Source organism: Sinocyclocheilus rhinocerous, unplaced genomic scaffold, assembly GCF_001515625.1.
Source record: "Sinocyclocheilus rhinocerous isolate Xijiao unplaced genomic scaffold, SAMN03320098_v1.1 scaffold2154, whole genome shotgun sequence".
In the NCBI taxonomy this organism is placed as follows: Eukaryota; Metazoa; Chordata; class Actinopteri; order Cypriniformes; family Cyprinidae; genus Sinocyclocheilus; species Sinocyclocheilus rhinocerous.
Genome location: NW_015635517.1, coordinates 119,666 through 141,107, shown reverse-complemented (window position 1 = coordinate 141,107; position 21,442 = coordinate 119,666). Strand labels below are relative to the sequence as shown.

Here is a 21,442-nt window from a genome sequence, read left to right as displayed (position 1 = left end):
TAGACCTCTCTTTTAACCTCCTGCAGACCACAATACGGACGTGTTCTCCAGTCACATGAAAACATGTTGATATGTGCCACACATATGTTCAGAGAAATCTTGTTAGCCCTGCTGCCCACTGAGTAACCCAGACAATTCCATCTGACACATGAAGGTTTCGAGGCAATAGAAAAACTGCTGCAAAGCTGCGACACTGAAGTAAACACCATCAGCTGTCTAACACAATCTACACTAACGTTAAGGGTAATCATTTTCAAACATACGGCTATGACATCAGCAACACACAGCGGACCTTGTTTTACGCAGGAAAGAAGATCTGAATAAAATGTGTGCTTTGATGGTCTTCTCCCGGAAGCTACAAATTCAAATTCATCCTCATGCAATGAAAATTCACTCTATATATTTTCCAAATGCATGGTATATATCTTATTGTGAACATTTCATCCATATATGTTTCTTTTTCTTTTTTTTTTTTTTTAAATTGACCTCATAACTTCATAACTGGATCTTCTGGTGAAAACGTCAGACTTCTCTCTGGTGATGTATGCTGGAGTTCTCCGATCATTCGGTCCACATAAACCTGCCTCTGCAAGCTTATCTGCCGCCACTTTTGAGTGCAACGTCCACCTCTCACAATCCAATCACCAACCGATGCATTAAACCGAATCCTTGCTCTACATTTTTTCTTTTTTGATAATCCGTAACATTCGGATAAACATCACAATACAGAAGAAAAGATCTGTCACTACTCCCATTTCATTGCGACTTTAAAGTACTGGTACTGAAAATAAAATGAATCAATCAACCACAATAGTTTGTCGGCTGTTGGATGACTAGTCAACCATCCTGACTCATCTCTACTGAAAGCCAGTTTTGTCAAGCCAGTAGGTTTGTTGGGTGAGCCGTCTCGAACTTTAGTTTCTGACCTTTCCATCATGGCCACTTTCTCTCTACAAGAACAAGGCCGTACTCAGGATGCAGTTGGGCCATGTAGTGACACTGTTAAATAAGCTGCGTTGGAGCTGGCTCTTTGCCACGGCTCCTCTGGAGTGAGTGCTTGCAAGACAAGGCCCCATCTGTTGAGGGCTTGTAGGAGAGGACCAGAGACCAGACGCATCCCAGGAGTTAACCCAGCACAGGAGATAAAACAGCCCAAATCTGCTGCCCATAACCGGATTACGGCCTGGACCAACTCCAAGAGACAGACAACTGGTGGTAGATGGAGGGGGATGGGGTGGGGTGAACATGTAACTTACACATCTCAACCTCCGAGACACTAGGATTGTAATCTCAGCCAACCTAGAGTACCAGGCACCACTCAAGCACCTTTCCTCCATCCAGGACTGTCCACTGTTGCTGTAAACCACTGTAACAGTTTTCTTAGCAGAGTAGCCTCACTCTGTCCTCCTTAGAAATGGCCTGTTCTGATCCAAACAAAGGGTGATGTCATCTAATGCGGTAAAAATGGACTGTAGTCAGGGTGGACTCGAATGAAAAGGCTGTGAGGTACAGGTGTACAGTCCATTCAACAGGTTGTACTATTTCGTGTAATCTGATGTCGCTCAGAGTTTTTTGCTCACTCAAATTTTTTTTAGAAAGGCACCTTTTGAATGTTTTGCCAGTTAAACAATTGACGCCTGTACCTGTATCAACTCTACATTTATCCCTCACAGCTTTAATATGTCAAATTAAATATGCCGCCTAATCTTACTAGTGTCCATTAAAAGTAGGAGTGTATCGGGTGTGTCTGGTCTTGATTATTTTTAGCCAAATTAGCTACTACTCAGATACCAATAAAACTGAACTCAATGTGAGTCATCAGCTGTTTCATCACTAATCTAACAGCGCAATTTACATAAACCCGTAATCCCTATATAAAATCATATTCCCCGATCCTTGTTTAACCTTCCCTGTGCTAATCGGCGGGCTCAAGCATCGAAGTCAGACGTGACGGCATCCCGGAAGATCTGTTAATGTGTTATGATTACAGACACAAACCCCAGACAGAGCAGACACAACAAACCGTCGTCAGCCTGTTTGCGACAGGGCAGAAATGTAAACAGGCTGCGATAATGTGGCAACAACTGCACAACAGCAAGGGAGAGAGGCAGCTGGGCTAATTCGGGTTAGCCTTATGCGGACTCTCTGAGATCAGACTGCTCAATCCTCTTACTGCTACGTATGCTGCTCCATTGTGTTGTTAGCTAAGAGGAGATATGCGCTAACACCTGTCACAGAGTCTCTAACAGGCTCTTAGGTGAACTGGGTGCGTGTTGTTCAAGCAGTCGTCACCTCGTCTCTGAGGTCGGAAAGCCCTGAAGTGTGCTAGAAACTGCGGGCCTGCTCTCTCCTGCGGAGGCCATTCTGTTACTGAGCCGAAGGAAATGGAGGAGGCATTACATAAGCCTAGCCGAAACTTTTTCCCCCTCTCCTCTCGCTCTCTTTTTTATACCGTGCTCACAAGCTGCAAAGACAACCAAGTCTGGCCTCCAGATCTATATTTCATGAAGCCATTTCCTGTTTCCTCCTCTCCACAGTTTCATAACAGAAGGAAAACAGCTGTGCTCTCACGATCTGGGAGGACGAAACGGAGCGGGTGGAGGAGGAGGAGGGGGAGAGAGAGACTGGAGAATGGGGACTGCTGCTCACTGCCAGCCATCTGTGCTCCGTCTCCAAATGTCTCCCCGGTACAGTGCTATTCTCATGGAGTCGGGCACAGTACGTGGAGATCATGTCATGAGAGATCCAACAGTTGAACTCACAGCAGTGAGGGAAACTTCTTAGAATGGGCTTTGAATTCATACCAAATCACACATTACACAACAGATTTCCAAGGGAAAGAGCGTGTGTGCAGTGAACGACTAATTTCCAAGTGACTTCATCGGCATGGCAAGACAGCGGGGACGAGAGAAAAACATTGAAAGTTTCCTTGCGTCCTCTCTAGTTTGGGCCATCTCATGTTGCAGGGCGTACAAACGACACTAAAAGTGAGCATCCCTAGTAGATTGCATGCACAAACCTGCAGCTGAACATACAGCTACCCATGTTGGCGTTCATGACTGCGGGTTGCACTGGTAACTGGAGAAAAAACAGAGATGGACATATCCAGTCATAATACCACTGCTTCATCAAGCACAAGCCTTAATCTAGTTAACCATCCATTCACCCACGTCACTGCGCGCACCAGACAACAAAGGCATTATGGGAACTTGAGAGGGGACGCATTGCCCCCTCCTCCTGTGTTATCTGAGTTGTCCCATCAGAATGCCAGACAAAAGGCAAGGGCACAAGCCAGACGCCCATGTGGGACAGAGACTTGCGAGACGGCAGGTTTCACCCAGAAACACAATCATATGGGAAGACTGAACCACGTCTCACTGCTGCAGTAAATGCCCCTTACTGGAACATTCCCTAGCAACATGCTATGAGTCACTTTATGAGAGGCTGTGGAAGGGGCAAAATAACGAAAGAAAGGCAGAAAAGAAATGTCTGCAGAAGGTCGCTAGACGGAGGTACTGCTATTTTAGTAAATATTTGCAAGATACAACTGTGTGGGACTTATTCTATTCAGAAAAGACAGAAAGAGGCACCTAAGCATTGTGGAATTTTCTCGTTCTTCTGTTTTGGGGAAACTGAGAGAAAGGGGCGGGTGAGTTTGTGAAGTCTTTCACCAAAGCAGCCCTTTTCTGGTGTGACAGACATTTTCCATTCACACACAAGGTGTATGAAAAAACAGAAGAGTGCGAGAGAGACTGAGAGTATGTGGGAGACAGAGGAAAGGAAAGAGAGAAAGTGAGGACACTTCAATAAACTGAGTCTCATGGAACAAATGAGATCAGAGAACAACTCAAAGAGCCACCCAAATAAACAAAGACGGGCCAAATCTACGGACTTGAGGAACACCGCATTCAATCACTGAGTAAAAATTAACGCTGCTATCTAACGCATGGCCTTTCGCAGTGGCAGAGATAGCAGGAAGTGCGACGGAGAACTAGGGCGCATTTAATCGTGCCAGTGGCAGGAGCTATTCGTCTGTGCCTCGCTGGCAAAGCGGCACTGTCACCTAAGCAGGGCGCAAGCCACTGACCTCGCTCTCTAATCTGAGATAAAGCGCTCGTATTAAAGAGACGCCCCATACGGGCACCAGACACGTCTAGACTCCCCATGCCATAACACCCACTTTTCTTTAATTATTTAACCTCCCGGTAAGACTGTACAAGATAAGCTCTGCCTGGGCCCAGACGCCACCTGCTACAGAGTCCCCCTATTCCCACCTCCAACCTACAGCTCATCTCATCCCACCGGTGACACCGACTCACCACAAATATTGTTTTACACCCCTCTCCTCCTCTTCTTCCATTCGACAACCCCTTCTCTTCCTCCTCCACCTCTCACTACCGTTCGCCCAGGCGGATTGAGTCATATCCCCTTGAAACAGGACCCAGCCCTTTAGTTCTTCATCAAATAGTGTTTGGTACATGATGCTCTTTCTGTAGTTCTGACGGCATGACAGAGCTCTTCAAGCACTCTACAGCGCAACAGCGTGTGTGCCGACAACAGACACATGCTGCGTACAATAGTGCTGTGTTCGATACATCGATTTGACGATACGAGTATCAATACAGCTGTCCCCTGTATCGATATTGTGGCACGTGCGCTGCATTGGACGACGCTTAATTTGAATACAAGAACCCAGTTTAAAATGGAGTAGAAAAGTGCAAGGTTTCTAAAAAATAATGAATAGAGCATAATATATAGGCTACAGCAAGGTTTAATCTTGCCGCAGAGGAACTCAACCGGGGTTGCCTGATATAAAGAGACGTAATCTCTGAAACAGAGCTTCACACTTGCGCAATACGGAAATATCTGCTAAGTGTGTTACTTATCTTTGTCAACCTGGCAACCATGTGCACGCGCTCTCTCCACTGAGGATAAACGCGCTTGCTTTCTGAAAACAGCAGTTAGCTTGCAGTTTAGCGATCTTCACTTCAATATTCTATTCTCAGAAAAGTGTAATTTATCAAGTGTGATGCTACTTAGACCAACTCATCCCAACCCACATCCTGAAGGGATGAAAATAATTTTTACCACCTATTATAAAATTACAGATGATCAAGAGTCTGTTCCAAATCTCTGTGAATGCAGGGTTTTTAGATCTATGCATTGAAATATATCAACTTGTGCAAAACCAAGTGTACTTCCATAGTACATCCAGAATATTCAATCATGAAAAAAACGAGTAGGAAGGGAATTGATTGGATTGTGATAAGTGGGCATCCAATACTAGAATGAAGTCAGACCATGTTGTGGTTTATTACATTAATGTTAACTGGCATTACTGTTTGGCAACATTTTAGAAAGGTTGCATTGCCTACAACAGTATCCCCAAAATATGAAAGTCTAAATGATTAATATTAACTAACATCCCACAAAACCTAGGCGACGTCAGATAAAAATGAAAGTCAATTCGTGGCAGAGCAATTTGATGAAAGATTAACATTTGTTTTTGCATTAACATACACTGACAAAATGAACAACAAACCCAGGAACATGTATTAAGAAAGGGTCAATTTTAATTTCATTTAGACTTTAAATTGGTTAACATGCCGCAGAGGAGGGAACAAAACTAGAAACAACACAAAGATGTTTAACTGGCTGTGTATTTTGTACTGCACTGGTATCAGCGAGCCAATCCCTCATTTTTGGATCAAAAGATTAAATTGCCATAGTTACCCTCATTTTGTTTATCTGCTCTGCATGAACCAAACAACATAAATGATTGGAGAGCAAATGGCTCGGTGGCGCTTGCAAGTGACAGTGCAAATAGCTCTCAAACATACATGTGTGCACGCTGCCAAACCCCAGTCAAACTCTATGGTTTCCCTCTGTGATAATTTCCATTATCTCTTAAAGTAAAGAAAGAACACTAAGCCTTGATAGCTTTAGTCCTGGCAGGAGAACGTCTTCTAAACATAGCGCTGGGAGACTCGGAGAATAACTGTGAACATCAAGTAAACAACATGATGATTATGACGGGGTTCGGCATGAGACTTCACTGACTGCTGTAATACAAGATGTGAAGGTAAGAGCACATCCTATCTGAACACTGACTCACTAGATTAACACACAAACAACCCCTCGGCCTCCACGCGCTCCCTGAGGTACATACTACCTCCAGTGCATCATCTCCTACGCAGCTGACACTGCCGTACACACAGAGAGAATGAGTGGTTGACGAACGGGACCAAAAAAGAACCGGAAGCAAAAAAAAAGTATGACAGAATAAAACATGCTAGAAATGTCCTTCTTGATCACAGAATGGACAGTTCTTGTCTTGGAGGGTGATTGGTCAATACAGTGTTCCAGGCAGCTGTGCTAAAATACCCCATATGGTAACAACTATGATCTGTATGACTCGTATCTATATACACTGCACAATGCACACCTCCCAAAGATGCCAACCATCAACCTTAGTTTACATGTCAGCGAAAAAACACCTCAACATGAATTTGCTTAGATTTTATAAAAGCAATAAGACACTCAGGCTCGTGCTATATTGTGAACCGTCATAACTTAAGGGAAGAGCTGGACAGATTACTTACAAATTGTAGTTCATTACTGATTCCAAATTACATGACAAAATTGACATGACATTGTTATTGACAACATAAAGTGCATTAATCATTAATGAAATCAAGTAATTAATTAATAAATATTAATAAAAAATAAATAAATATTTTATTTGTTTACCTACATGTCATGTGACCATTAACCAACATCAGAGAACCATGAACATGCAAATGTGATACTTAATCATTAAAATATTTATTTTAAATTTTCAGGCGTACTTCAAGTAGATATTTTAGGTGAAGTAATATATTTCTTGATAATTTATTGCAATTGTGTGAACAATATGTAATAATGTAATCAATAAAAAGTAACTGTAGTCTGATTCTGAGTATTTTAAAATGTAATTTATTCTAATTACAAGTACTTAATTTTTGTAATCTGATTACGTAATCCAGATTATATGTAATCGGTTACTACACAGCACTGGTTAAGGGTTTGCAGTTACTTCACTGCACTCTTTAGCCATAACTATATTGACAATACGGGATGTCCTCTCATATCCTTTTGGTTAAGTATCCATAACGATAAATGATATTGACAGGTAAAAACTACACATTAATTATCTAGTCGTTCACTTATGGCCCAGTGTGGAAATCAATATTAGATTCCATAACTGCACTTTACAAGCCATTTGCTGGATAGTTTGTAAAAAGAGTTGTGCGGCATGTTGGGACAGGGAAAATACTCATATGTGACCCTGGACCACAAAACCAGTCATAAGGGTCAATTTTTTTAAATTGAGATGTATACATCATCTGAAAGCTGAATAAACAAGCTTTCCATTGATGTATGGTTTGTTAGGACAATATTTGGCCGAGATACAACTATTTGAAAATCTGGAATCTGAGGGTGCAAAAAATCAAAATATTGAGAAAATCTCCTTTAAAGTTGTCCAAATGAAGTTCTTAGCAATGCATATTACTAATCAAAAATTAAGTTTTGAGATATTTACGGTAGGAAATTTACAAAATATCTTCATGGAACATGATCTTTACTTAATATCCTAATGATTTTTGGCATAAAAGAATAATATAATTTTGACCCATACAATGTTTTTTTGGCTATTGCTACAAATATACCCCAGCGACTTAAGACTGGTTTTGTGCTCCAGGGTCACATATATATATCCAGGATCCAAAATTTACTTCTTGATACCTGCCAATTGTAGGTTAACAGAGAAAATTTTATGGCCATTAATAAATCCTACCACGAAACTACCATGTATTCAGCATTATTTTTAATGGAAATATATTTTTTGTCTTTGAAACAATTTAGCTGTGTTTTCAACAAACCGCACAGGCCACTTGCATCATAAACCAGCCTCACTTTCTCAGCAAAACTGCACCAGTTGCAACAGTGAATTCGTTACTCATATTTTCATTTTGGTGGCTTAATGTGAGAAATATTCTGAATGCATGTCATCACAAGTTCTGGAGGAAGAAACAATGTTAAAGTTTAACCTACATTTGGTAGTTAGGTTTTGAACCCTGTTTATATATAACACAACATCTACTATAACTCAGGCAGCATCATATATGTCTAACAGTCTTGATAAGCACAAATCTGATTCCTATAGCCCTAAAAAGAACTGTTTAAATAAAATGTATATAGTTGGATAATACAAATGACAAAGGCAATTTAAGTGCTAATTTTTCCCAGACACGCCAACTGCTGACTGTCTTTATAAAATAATGCTCCCCCATTCTCTCAGTTTGGGGTCAGGTGCCCGACAGACTTTCAAATGAGGGTCAGGACACATCCCTCCCCCCAGTTTCAGCCACAAGAAACACAACAACAAAGCTATAATGTGATGAGGGTTTAATGTTACTATGTTTGTATATAATAAACTCTAGAATGCCATGTGGAAATAATATTCAGTAATGCTGCAATGCAATATGCAATCGTTCTGCGTATGTGCAAAATAAGTTCAACTGAGAATATTACAATGACTTAAATGCATGTTTTATTTCGTCAATTACATTTCCAAAAACCTAGCTTTACGATCCTCTCAATAATTTGTGCATCACTCAAAAAGAATGTCCCTGTAGTTACATTAATCACGTAATAAAGGTTAACAAACATATACATTACTAAATACAGCTATTTATTACCGTGTATTGTTATATTGGGGCATATTAATAATAATTCTTCCTTAAGTTCATTTAGTAAAAAAAAATGTGAAAAAGATGCCTTTGATTATTTTGATTAAGATTTTGCTAATCGTTTTCTTACTGTGAAACAATCACAACACACACAAAAAAAATCCACAAATCCAAGCATCATTGTGTGCTGTGAAATATAGGCTAAACCGAAAATATTCAAATTATTAAATAATCCTTTATGTTTTAGCAGGTGCTGTTCTAGTAATTGCCAATGCAGCACAGAGTGTTTTTATATTTAAATCAGGCAGCCTGCACTCCACGAGGACGAGCAGGATGAATGAGAAGCTAAGGGTTACGGCAGAGACCTTCTGACCTTTCAACCCTGAGAGCAGGGGGTAGGAGGGCTGCTGTCTGAGAGCGGGACCCAGTGCATGCATGCCTGATGAGAGGGGATGGGTGTGAGACACGCAGTCTGATAACATCACGTCTGATCTGATTCTGTTGCGTCTGCTGTCTGCTCGGCTGTCTCTTTTGCCCCGAGCACCAATGCACCATTTTACAACAACAAAAAAAGGCAGCGGAAGGGAGGCCAGATGCTGTGTGTGTTATGCGGACAAATCGTTTACATTCCTGGGTGTATTGTTGGCTATTGCTACAAATATACCCCAGCGACTTTTTTTTTTAAAAACAACAACAACAACAACACTAAACAACACACAACGGGGGGGCCACACAAAGGAGGGGACCATGGCCAATGTCAAGGCTGGCTGACTGCTGCGGGTGAGGCTCAGCTGCTGCTGTCAGAGGGCAAAGCTCATCACTGGCAGGAGCGGAGGGTGACACCCGGAATACCGTGGTGAAATGACCCGACAACACTCGCATAAACAAACAAACAGAGGCTGACTTTGAGGCTATCCAGTCACCAGAGAGCAACTAAAATAGTGATGCTAACTTAACTACACTGAAAAAAATGACAGTTTTAGTAAATTTTTAGTACATTTCACAAATAATTATAAAGAAACCGCAAAAAAATGCACTGAATTAAACATGAAATTTTGAAGTAAAAAAAGTGAAATCTTACTTTTTTTTGTTTAAATGGCAAATTTTTAAGTGATTTGACAGTAGCTCAGCTTTTTTCAAAAGCTTTTCCATTAACATTTTTTCGTTGACTTCATATGAATTTGTATGATTGTCTTTTCGAAAAACTTAAGCATTAAGATCTACTGCTAAACCTAACCTTTGGTTGGGTGCAAAGAGATCACAGGAAAACAAATGAACAAGATCATACAAATTCATATGAATTGGCCACAAATTTGTGAAAAATGAAAAAATAGTTTCTAGAGATTGCATTGAAATGGATAAGTCTTGGGGGGGAAAAAGCAGTGAATCAGTTTGTTTATTCTAGTAAATCATTTTGTTCAAGTGGTTCATGTGAATAAATCAATATAAAAAACAATTCACAGATTTAGGTCTTCTTTTTTAGTTAAGTATTTAGTTAAATACTAACTACATTATGTTTTGGTTATACAAATTAGAGGGCAATTTAGTTTTCTTTTTATTTATTTACTTAGTGTAATGAAGTTTAATATTGTTAGTGCCCTAACTGAGATGTAAAAAGCCTTAATGTTGTGTGGCAGAAAAATAAGGTTCTGATTAAATTATACATTATGATGTTATATAGCTGCACTGTTGAAAAGAAAGCTTCAATTTACACTGGAAAAAAAGGTGTACAATTTCACTCAGAAATAGTACATTTCACAAATAATTACAAAAAACGGCAAGTAGTGGTCGACCGATATATCGGCCGATATTTGGCATTTATGTGTTCGAGGCGGGACTTTTATTTTGACGCGCTGAGAACGGCAGCGCCTGAGCACACAGTGCTCACATTCTCCCTCTTGTTCGCTGTTGTCCTTAACAGTTCTGTCTAATACGGATAGAAGTCTATCTAATAATCAGATAGAACGGTTAAACAAATGAATTAATGTATACAAAAGTCTTATAACGATTGCTTTTATATTATTAGTAATAGAAAGGCAAACATTATAATACTTTCTCATTTGCCGTCAGCATTCAGCAAATATGCATTTATATAATTTAAACAAATTTTTGAATGACTAATGAACATTTAATTTCACAAACCTTGCAAACTTAGTCGAATCCAGCTGTGAGATCTTGTGAAGTGTGCATTTTTATCCTGCATGATCGCGTGTTCTCTGTGTGACGGTCGGTCCGTGTGAATTGAATGCTTTAAACTTTAAACTCGTGATTTCAAATTATGCTGCGCTTTATGCATTTGCCCACTGTCATATTCATGTCATATTCTCTGTGTGCTGTAAAATGTAAAATGAGTGTTACCTTGGCTTTATTTGAAAAATATGATTCCCAATGCACACAAACTTCCCAGAATACTGAGTGCCTTGTTGGTTACAGTGTTTACTTCCTTTTTAATTATATTTTTATTAAATATTTATTTATTTTGTGAAAAATACTTTGACATCTAAAGTACAAGTATGTTTATTTTACACATTTATTTTTTAATCCATTGTCAAATTATTTCAAATTTCTTAAATATTAATTAAAATTAAAAACAAATGATATCGGCTTTATATCGGCTATCGGCCCCCTGCTTTCCAAGATATCGGCATCGGCTGTCAAAAAACCAATATCGGTCGACCACTAACGGCAAGTAATGCATTGAATAAAACATGACATTTTGAAGTAGAAAGACTGAAATATACTTTCTTGTAAAATGTACTCGAATAAAATATTTTTACACAGTGTAGTGACCTTTTTTTGTAAGTAGCTTGCAGAATAAAGTAGCTTGTCAGTATTCTTTGAACTACTTATAATTACAAGCAGCTTGTTGTTTGGAAAGCTACTGTTCCTGCCAGTCACAAAGACAGACGTTTTTCAATTGCAGTCCAAGAGGCACATTTCATTAGCACAAGGTTGTTATCTTGGTGGAGTGGATCTTCGGCAGGTTTAATGATCTGACGGAAATGGAATGGTGCGTTTTAGTGCGTTTCGTTTTAGTACTGTTGTAAAAGATGAATCTAGTTACCCCTCAGCAGGCCAACCCACCCCCCTGTGTGCCTTAAAACCCTTTTGACATGACACCGAGCACACACACACACACCCTCCTCGGAGCGAGAGCAGGCCATACAAAGATTAGCAGGAGGGGTTGACAGCTGACCTCCGGTGTGACCTCATCACACTCGCACACACCGCTCGTGCATTAGGTGCATTAGATTATTGGATGGAGCGCTGTTATGGCCGGGCTGGGCCTGTAAAGTCCAGTTTTGATTGCCCTGCCCGGGGTTACTGGGGTAGGGGTGTGACCTTGAATCTACCCCGGAGCCACGCTGGAGAGGAAGAGCAGAACAGAGCGTGCATATTGTATTGGATAGAGCGCTAGGGCCCACGGGGTCGTTTGACTGACACCTCTCTAACCAGGCAATTACTGATCTCTCCTATGTGTTCGCACACTTCACACAACTGCTCTGCTCACAAACACTTGCACACACAATGTGAATCACTACCACTACTACTTTTTTATGTTATTGATAGGCCAATATTTGGTGAATATACAGATAATATAATATTGTTTTGAAGACTAAATTTGCACATAGTATGTAAAATTATAAATTGGAGCTTTCAAAGCTTAAAAACACAACAGCCTCCCACGCTCAACTTTTACTACCATATTTCTAAAGGCAGCATCTGTAATAAATAGTTAACAACACAGACAGAACCTCTGGCCTCTGACAATAAACACTCGACTTTTGTGTCCCGTCTCAGGACTCACCCTCCAGCCCGGGCCAAGCTTCGGCCCGCCAGTGGAAAATCAAAAAGGTGCCAAATTGATGCAGAGATCAGATATTGACAAGGATGGTGTTTTTGTCCCCTGCGTATTCGTTACATACGAGCTGCGGCGCACTAGTGAGCCGAATGCCAGTCCAATATCCGGTTTCTCCATTCTGGTGCTTGACTTTGGCCGCTGCCCCACTGGAAATGGATTACACCAACCCTGTGTGTGCAGCCATTTGCGAGCTAGAAAGAAAGACGCAACGATCGTGCATTTCTTTTGCCGTGCAGCACAACTAGCTATGCAAAAGTGCCGTTCCACATGGCGCACTATTAATAGCCGGGTTCTGTTTTCACTGGAAATAGCCGTATGGTGTAAGGCCTTTGTCAGATAAGATAAGCAGCCTTTCGCTCGCAAAACCTCAGACACAGACTGTGCCTAAAACAGCAGACAGAACAATGGCTAATTCGAGGCCAGACCTGGAAAAGACGAGAGGGAAGGAAACTCCTAGAATCCAATAACATACACATGCAGGAAAATGCATGAATTGTGAATGCTAAAGCTAATACGCCACTGATTATACAGGCAAGTTTTGAATGCTGAGCCCTGAAAGAAGTGTCCTTTTTGAGATTTGGTGTGTGTCTGCTGTGTCACTGGCTCCCCCGGTTTTCCAGGCCTGAATGCAGCCAGCACTGCAGTAGAATCTGAGCGCCAAGTCACTAAGCATTCCACTGTCTGTACGGCCCGTCCCGAACACCACAGCACAGACACAGAAACCCACAAATGCACTCTCACACTTACGTGCCGACACGTGCACACACACACACACACACACACACACACACACACACACACACAATCATATATACTGTACAGTATAGGATTGGAATGCTTTATCATTCAGGAACAAGGAACACACAATTTGTGCCAAGAACACCCATCAAGCATGAGTAGGGAAAATGAATCCTAACAAATAACAAAAATAAAAGTGAATGTTTTGAAAACTGTCAAGAATGAGTATGGGTCATATTTCTTCTCAAAATCGAAAGTATGAAATAATTATATTTTGTTTAAAGAAAATAAATTAGATTTTGGGACCATTCAATTTGTTTGCATTGTGACATTTTCATAAAAAATTAATTGTCAATGCAAATAAGAAACAGTCTTTAATTTATGTAGATCTTTTAAAAATTGTATTACAGTGTTGAGAATTTTCCAGTGTTGCACATTTCCAGAGCTCTCAGAAGCAGATGTCGTCATAGTTGGGTAAATTTCTATAGTAGTAAATGGAAAATTTAAAAAAATTATGTAATTTTTGTGTTCACATTTGGTTCAGCATAGCAAAGGATCCATGACAGTGTTTTTATGACTTTGCAAAAGAGGAAAAAAATATAGAATAATATAGAAGAGAAAAATAAGTAAAATTTGCACTAATTCCCTCAGCAGTTGTATTAGAAACACTCACACAGCAGCATTAACTAGTTTTCTGTAATTTAATGCCAAAGTAATAGAACAAAAAGTATAGCGTTATAAATGTACATTAATGTTTTTAAATAAAAATATATAACTAAAGTAAAACAGCCTTTCGCATTTGCGGTTATGCAAATTTATGGGGTATTGTCATAAAAATAATGCCAAATTTCAACTGGCCGATAAACAATGCAAAATTCTTAATGGTGCTTTAAATTCTTTATTCAAAATATAATTTCACTTTTTTTTTCAGGGTGAAAAGTCAATTGTTTTCATGAGATTCGCCTATCTACTCATCTTTATGCATAATATTTCGTCTTTTTTTCGTGAATTTTCAGGGTGAAAAATCAATTGTTTTCATGAGATTCACCCATCTATCAACCCATCTAATTTCTCCAATCTCTATTTTTTTCAAAACACACAAACTTTTTCCCATTTTTCCCTGATTCTTTCTTATGCAGTCCTCTGCATATGCATCATACATCTTACAGAACAGAAATCAATTCAAGTTCATGAGCAAATGAAAAGTTTCTGGATCAAGACATCAGTGCCGTCTACCAAGGGGCTTTGAGAAAAGGGACGATTCTTTTATATGAAGGTTTACTTTCAATAATTCATCCCATTTGCGGCAGAAATAGCCAGTGCGAGTACTGATTATGACAGGCCCTTTTGTCCTCTGTGGATTCAGACAGCCCAGAGTCTCAGCCGGACTTGAGTAAGACAGTCTGGGCTGAAGTGGGGGAAGGGTTGACTGACTGGCTGCCCGCTCCAGACTGCAGTGAACCAATTCCCAGCAATAACGCCAGCGGACGTACACACATCTTTGAGATCTACACACTTTACCCCGCAGCTTTCATGTTATAGTTACAACAACAAGACGCAATTGCAAACAGATCCACAAAGTAATATCACATTAACTACATGCAATTCACATGTTTAGCATAAATGCTAATGAAAAATGTGATTGACCATTAACTACATTAATGGTGAGAATAAACGCATCTGGACAACGAGAGGTGTGTTTGTCTGGGAACCATGCAGAAGGAATAGAGTCAAAGAATGTGTGCACTATGGCAAGCTGGTTTAACATTTGTACTTAAAACTATTTTTACATTGTTAACAAGTGACTACTTTTAGTAGTAACTATTCATTATATACCAACTTATTCCAACAATGCTAAGTATCTGTTAAAACAGTTACTAGTATCTATACCAGTTATCCTGGTGTGAGTTCAATAGATATAAGTGCCTATTTATTACACAGCAGTGTGTAAGCCAAATGAACTACACTTTTAATTTAAAGTCCCCCTGTGGTGAAAATCAAGTTTTTAATGTTGTTTATTTGTCTATGTGGTGTTTTTAATATGCTTTTAGACAAACCATGTGCCAATGCATTTTTCAACACCATTGCTGAGTATTTTCTCCATAAAACTGTAGTTTCCCAATGGCAGTCACAGAAACGTGGTTTGAAACAGCCTTTTTTTTGCCACGTCACAAAATTCAATAACTAATCACGTCAAGGGATCCTATCCTTAGCATATCATTAATTGTGCTGCAATGCAGAGGGTCTAGTGAGAAGGCAGCCAGGTTAATCCAGTAACAGTTATATTTTTTCTGTAGATGTTTCGCTAATATTTTTTATTTTTTGTTTCGTTAATATTTCCCCCTATTTTCACGATGTCATGTGCTGTTAGCGCTTATTTGTTTGTATTTAGAACCGCTAACTTGAACAATAACCCGCGGCAGCAGTGTAAAAGTAGCCCGGAGTCAGACGCACCTCTCCCGCATTGACATCCGCACGTCACACGCGTATGATCGCTGGCGCGATTTGGAATCACAAACTTGGCTGCATTTGAGTCTTCAAGGCATTTTGAGGACATAACATCGTCAAGTAAGTGAATTTAACGAATGTTACAGTATCCACTGTAGTTGTCCGCTAGTAAAACAGTTTTATCAGTCATTAGCCGTGTACGAACCAGCGCAAACAGATAATGTTTACCTCACGAAGTTAGCCATCAGTCTCCTTGCTTACGTTGAGCTTACCAGCTTATTTCTGGTTCAAACACATATGGCTTAATTAAACCAATATTTCCTCTTGCCATTGCCATTGTATCGCGTTTACTACAGTTCAGTACAGTTCAGGAGGCGCTGGCTCATGGCTGGCTGGTGTGTGACTGAGTGGAGGCGGGGCTAATTTGCGTATTCATAGATCTGCGTATAGTAAATGAGGCAAGGGTGTAGAGTTGCATTCAAGCTATTTTAAGGCATGAGAAAATTATTTTCACAAGAAAAAACATTTAAATATGTAATTTTGATGATCAAAGATGAGTTTTAAAGGATACAATTTTTGACTACAGGGGGACTTTAATAATATGAGAAAAAATTTAATTTCAACTGAACTGTAAAGTAGCCATTCTGATCAATCAAAATACAAATGACAAGTAAAAAAAGCAACTGTACATAATGAATTACGAAATGCAACTAGCTTCTTTAAATACTAGTGTCTCCTAAATCGGTGCTAGTAGCTAATAAATAAGTACTGGTCTCCGATTGAAAGGATATTAATCACTCTTGCATCACCTACTAGTAATTAAGAAAAAAAGCATGTAACATAAAACAGACACTAGTTCGTTTTAAGGAATAAATGTTAAATCGGCTTGCCATATTGTGCGCAGTCCCCACAGCAACACCAGCAATATTCAACCGATGCATCGAGTTGTGTTCCAGTGCCAAACACTCCCAGACGCCCAAGTCATCAGCCACACTCATTTGAATTATCATATTTAATTGGTCAAACGGTTTAAAATACATCAGAGACTTATCAAAAAGTCGTTTCTCACAAACACGTATTATTTTGGGGGCGCTGAACGAATAGTTTAATACGCCACAACCAAATTCGATGGGTGTGCAAGTGAGATAATGACAAATAACGGTCAAATACTGCAATAATTCGACCTGAGAATGGCATTCATATTCAGTTGAATCTTTAATACGTTCGCGTTTGACATATTCGCACCGCTTGGTGCCATAATAACGGATTCGGAAGTGCTACAGTTACATTTGAAACATTTTCGAATGCGGACCGAATTAAATGATTGAATCTCAAACTGTTGTGTTGTCACCAGGGTGAGTCGAGTACGGTGAACATAACAGGTTAAAAACATTCTATTTTTACTTGCTCCGCGTTCGAAAATGGACCAAATGTAACAGTTTTGGGGGAAGCGCTCAATTCCCTCCGCATTCAAAAACGGCTGAGAAAAACACGCCCTACTTACATATATCCATTCCCTGTGGCTGGTTCCCCGCATCTTGACGGTCTTTTCCTCTCGCTTTCATTCAGAAGAATGGCTTTCTGTGACGGTCTCAGGCTCACAGCCCACCTCCTCCTGCGCCTCCCTCCTCCTCCTCCGAGAGGGGAGCAGCTCCAGGCAGACAGACAGGAGCGGTGGGAGGGGAGACTGGCGCTGACAATGGCGGTGGAGAGAGAGAGAAAGAGAGAGAGTTTGCTCTACCCTCAATGGGACTGTGTGTGTGTGTGTTAGAGGCGGTTAGAATTACACACACGCACTCATTAGTGCCAGCCACGACCAATCAAGGCAGGCATTGAAGAGGCTTTAACCTTGGGCTGACCCCACAGTCTAGCAGATATTCAGCAGATGTGTCAGACACCCCCCTTCTTTCCCAAACTGTCTGCGGTCTATAAATATATCCGGGGCGGTTTGGTGTGGGGAATGTCCGGCTGAGTGGGCAAAGTGAAGTAAACTGAGTTTGTGAAACGCAATGCACCCCCAAAAGTATTTGTGGACACTTAAGCCGCACTTAATTTGTGAATTTAATGGCATTGCATTACAAAATATCACACTAAGTGTCATCTGCAAATAGGATTATAGAGCTTTTATGACAACCAATCACTTCACTGATGTCACGGTGCTTTTTGGATGCAGCAGTTCTCCTCCAGAAAAACTACAATTGTAGTAATGTTTGACAACCGGAATATGACTGAAAACTTATTCTGAAAATGTATATTTAGCTTGAAAAGTTTAAAATGAATGCCATATGCTTTAATATTTTAAATGTGTTATATTTATGGGCCAAGCACATATTTCATTCTAAATCAAAATAATTTTCTTATAAAAAAATAAAATAAAGCCAATTTCAGAACTATTAATTTGTCATTACTATTTTTGTGACATTATATTCATGTCAATTTAAGCATTTGGGTACTTGACTCAAATTCTAATTTCTGTAATGTTAAAATTATTATTATTATTATTAATATTTGTATTTAATATTATTTAAATTAAACTGTTTATCAGAGTTATTATAATATTATTTATATACTATTATAATATTTATTCATATTTTTAATTAGCTTTTATTTTAATATTTTACCTTTCTTTTTTTTTAATTTTAGTACTTCAACTTATTTTATTTCAGTTAGTTGCCACGGCAACATTTCTAAATTTGGTTAAAGCTTCAGGTTTTTCTAATATTTTATTTTATTTAGCTTTATTACAAATAATGAAAATGATTTCTAATAGTTTTAGTTAACAATAACAACGCTGGTATTTATACATCATCATAGTATTTCTTTCACTGCCTCTACACTGATTTAAATTTTTAAAAATATATTACAGTAAATAATAATCACTACTGAGAATAATAATGAGAAATACAAAAATTCTAAAGATGTGTATTTTAGATGTATAAAAGTTGAAGTGAAAATTATTTATTTCTTTTCTTTTCTTTTCTTTTTTTACTTTGATGTAAAAAGTGACCCACACATGTTTTTGTGATGCCCCAACGCAACTGGCCAATGTTCTAACTCTAAATTAAATAAGGAAACACACACTATCTGTGTGAAAAGACAAAACAAAGAAATGTTTATGTCTCAGAAACAAAGGACATGAGGCCTAATTCAGTCGTGTTTACAAAGATGAAACGTTTACGCCATTTAACTGTTGTAGTTTTTAAGAACTGTTTGTCAGACTGGAGAGCTAAAATTGGCCTTGTTATGTCTGAAACTGAAAGAGACGCAGGTTTTGCTTTAGCGCCCTCTGGCGGCCTCTGAGCTCATGGCACCACTGCATTGCTTTGAATGTGGGAAGAGTGACCTGTGTTTGTGGCCTACTTTCGCCTGTGACCTCTCGCTGATGGTTTGAAGTGTTCCAGGCCGAGTTGCGGTAACAGATATGTGTGAGGATATTTACAACAATAAGACAGTCTGCGGTGAGACGAGCTTTCCCTGTACGAGACGGTCACGGTAAGGTCAGACAGATAAGAAGAGTTTATGACAACCTCTGAATTAAAAAAAAAAAATGTTACTGGGTGACATAACTATAAAACCTAGAAAAATTTACACTTCATACTATTTTGCATGACTTGTCAGCCAGAGAAAAATAAGTCCGATAATTGGATACATGATTTATGGTGTCATTAATGTCCAAAGCGCAAATGATTACATGTCAAAAGTTTATAATTGTGCAAACACCTAAGTATGAGCAATAGACAACACATGACAGTAACTTCAAGGAAAATGAAAGGAAAACTGGAAACTTTTACATTAAATCACATGGCACAGACTTCATAGTTACCTAATACTAATTAAGCTTTCTTACAATATCAGCTCACGCCACAGACGACTCCTTTCAATGCCTGTCAGTGTCTTTAGGGATGACTCATAGAGTCTGTTGCTGGAGGCCAAGCTTCTTACAGCTGAGACGCAGACACATCCGTCTGGCTCCGTCACAGCACCTGTGATTGCTCAGGTGGAAGTCTAAATCACACTGCCGTCAGCCATCACATCAGCAGAGATCAACATCACAGTGAGACCAAGCGCTGCACCATGTCTGATGTCTAGCCAAACAAGTAAACGTGTCGTATATTCATGGAAGCAGCCAGGAACTTCAGACTGATGTATTACACTATGTATCTGCACAATATCGTTGGGGACAAGACAAATTGAACTAACTGAAGCAGGATCACTTCTACAAACACACACACTTGAACAGATACACTAGAGAGAACATTGACATTTTTGAATTAAACTGATTCTAATCATGTAACTTAAGAGATAAACTCGTGTTAAATTTACAGTAAAAACTAGGTAAAAATCTTTTTTTTTCAAGTTATTAGGAATAATTTTTTTAGGTATTATAGGATGTCATTTTAGTGCGGTATACAGTTTATTACCGTATATTTCATTATATAGCATGCGCTGTTAAAAAAAAGAACACTGTAAAAATGCTACAGTAAAATGTGTTAATTGGTTAACTGTAAGTTACCTTAAACTGTAAATGGTTTAACATCACATTATATATATATATATACAGTGGGTGTCCCAACAGTGAAGCATGGTGGTGGCAGCATCATGCTGTGGGGGTGTTTTTCAGCTGCAGGGACAGGACGACTGGTTGCAATCGAGGGAAAGATGAATGCGGCCAAGTACAGGGATATCCTGGGCGAAAACCTTCTCCAGAGTGCTCAGGACCTCAGACTGGAACTAAGGTTTACCTTCCAACAAGACAATGACCCTAAGCACACAGCTAAAATAACGAAGGAGTGGCTTCACAACGACTCTGTGACTGTTCTTGAATGGCCCAGCCAGATCCCTGACTTAAACCCAATTGAGCATCTCTGGAGAGACCTAAAAATGGCTGTCCACCAACGTTTACCGTCCAACCTGACAGAACTGGAGAGGATCTGCAAGGAGGAATGGCAGAGGATCGCCAAATCCAGGTGTGAAAAACTTGTTGGATCTTTCCCAAAAAGACTCATGGCTGTATTAGATCAAGAGGGTGCTTCTACTAAATACTGAGCATTTTTCAGTTTTTCTTTTTTAATAAATCTGCAAAGATGTCAACAATTCTGTGTTTTTCTGTCAATATGGGGTGCTGTGTGTACATTAATGAGGAAAAAAAATTAACTTAAATGATTTTAGCAAATGGCTGCAATATAACAAAGAGTGAAAAATTTAAGGGGGTCTGAATACTTTCCGTACCCACTGTATATATATATATATATATGAAATTTTACTATAAAAATACTTTCTTATTTATTTATTGTATTTCAAATAGCTTGGTCTTAGTATTATATCACTATAAAATAATGATATACCCACATAATTACTGCCTCTTTATTATAAAATATAGGCCAATATGCCATCCTGTAATACCTGAAACATTGTCTCAGTATTTTTTACAGTAATTTTCTGGTAACCACAGCTGCTGATTTCTTACTGTAAATTAAACAGTACAATAAACAATAGTACAATAAACTTCAGGTAAATAACATAAAATAAAACACTTCACATCCGCATCACAAATCTATAACAATAACTAATAACCTGTTTTTTTAAACTAAACTCTAAATATTATCATAACTAATAAAACTATGTATATAGATTATAATCAAAATTGTCACCATAAATTATA

At 39.0% G+C, this 21,442-nt stretch overlaps 1 protein-coding gene across 2 annotated transcripts in view; it reads right to left on the bottom strand.

Moving 5' to 3' along the window:
• Window positions 1–21,442, bottom strand: part of LOC107746928 (low-density lipoprotein receptor class A domain-containing protein 4-like) — a 92,504-nt gene that overhangs the window by 3,247 nt on the left and 67,815 nt on the right. The window lies entirely within an intron of this gene.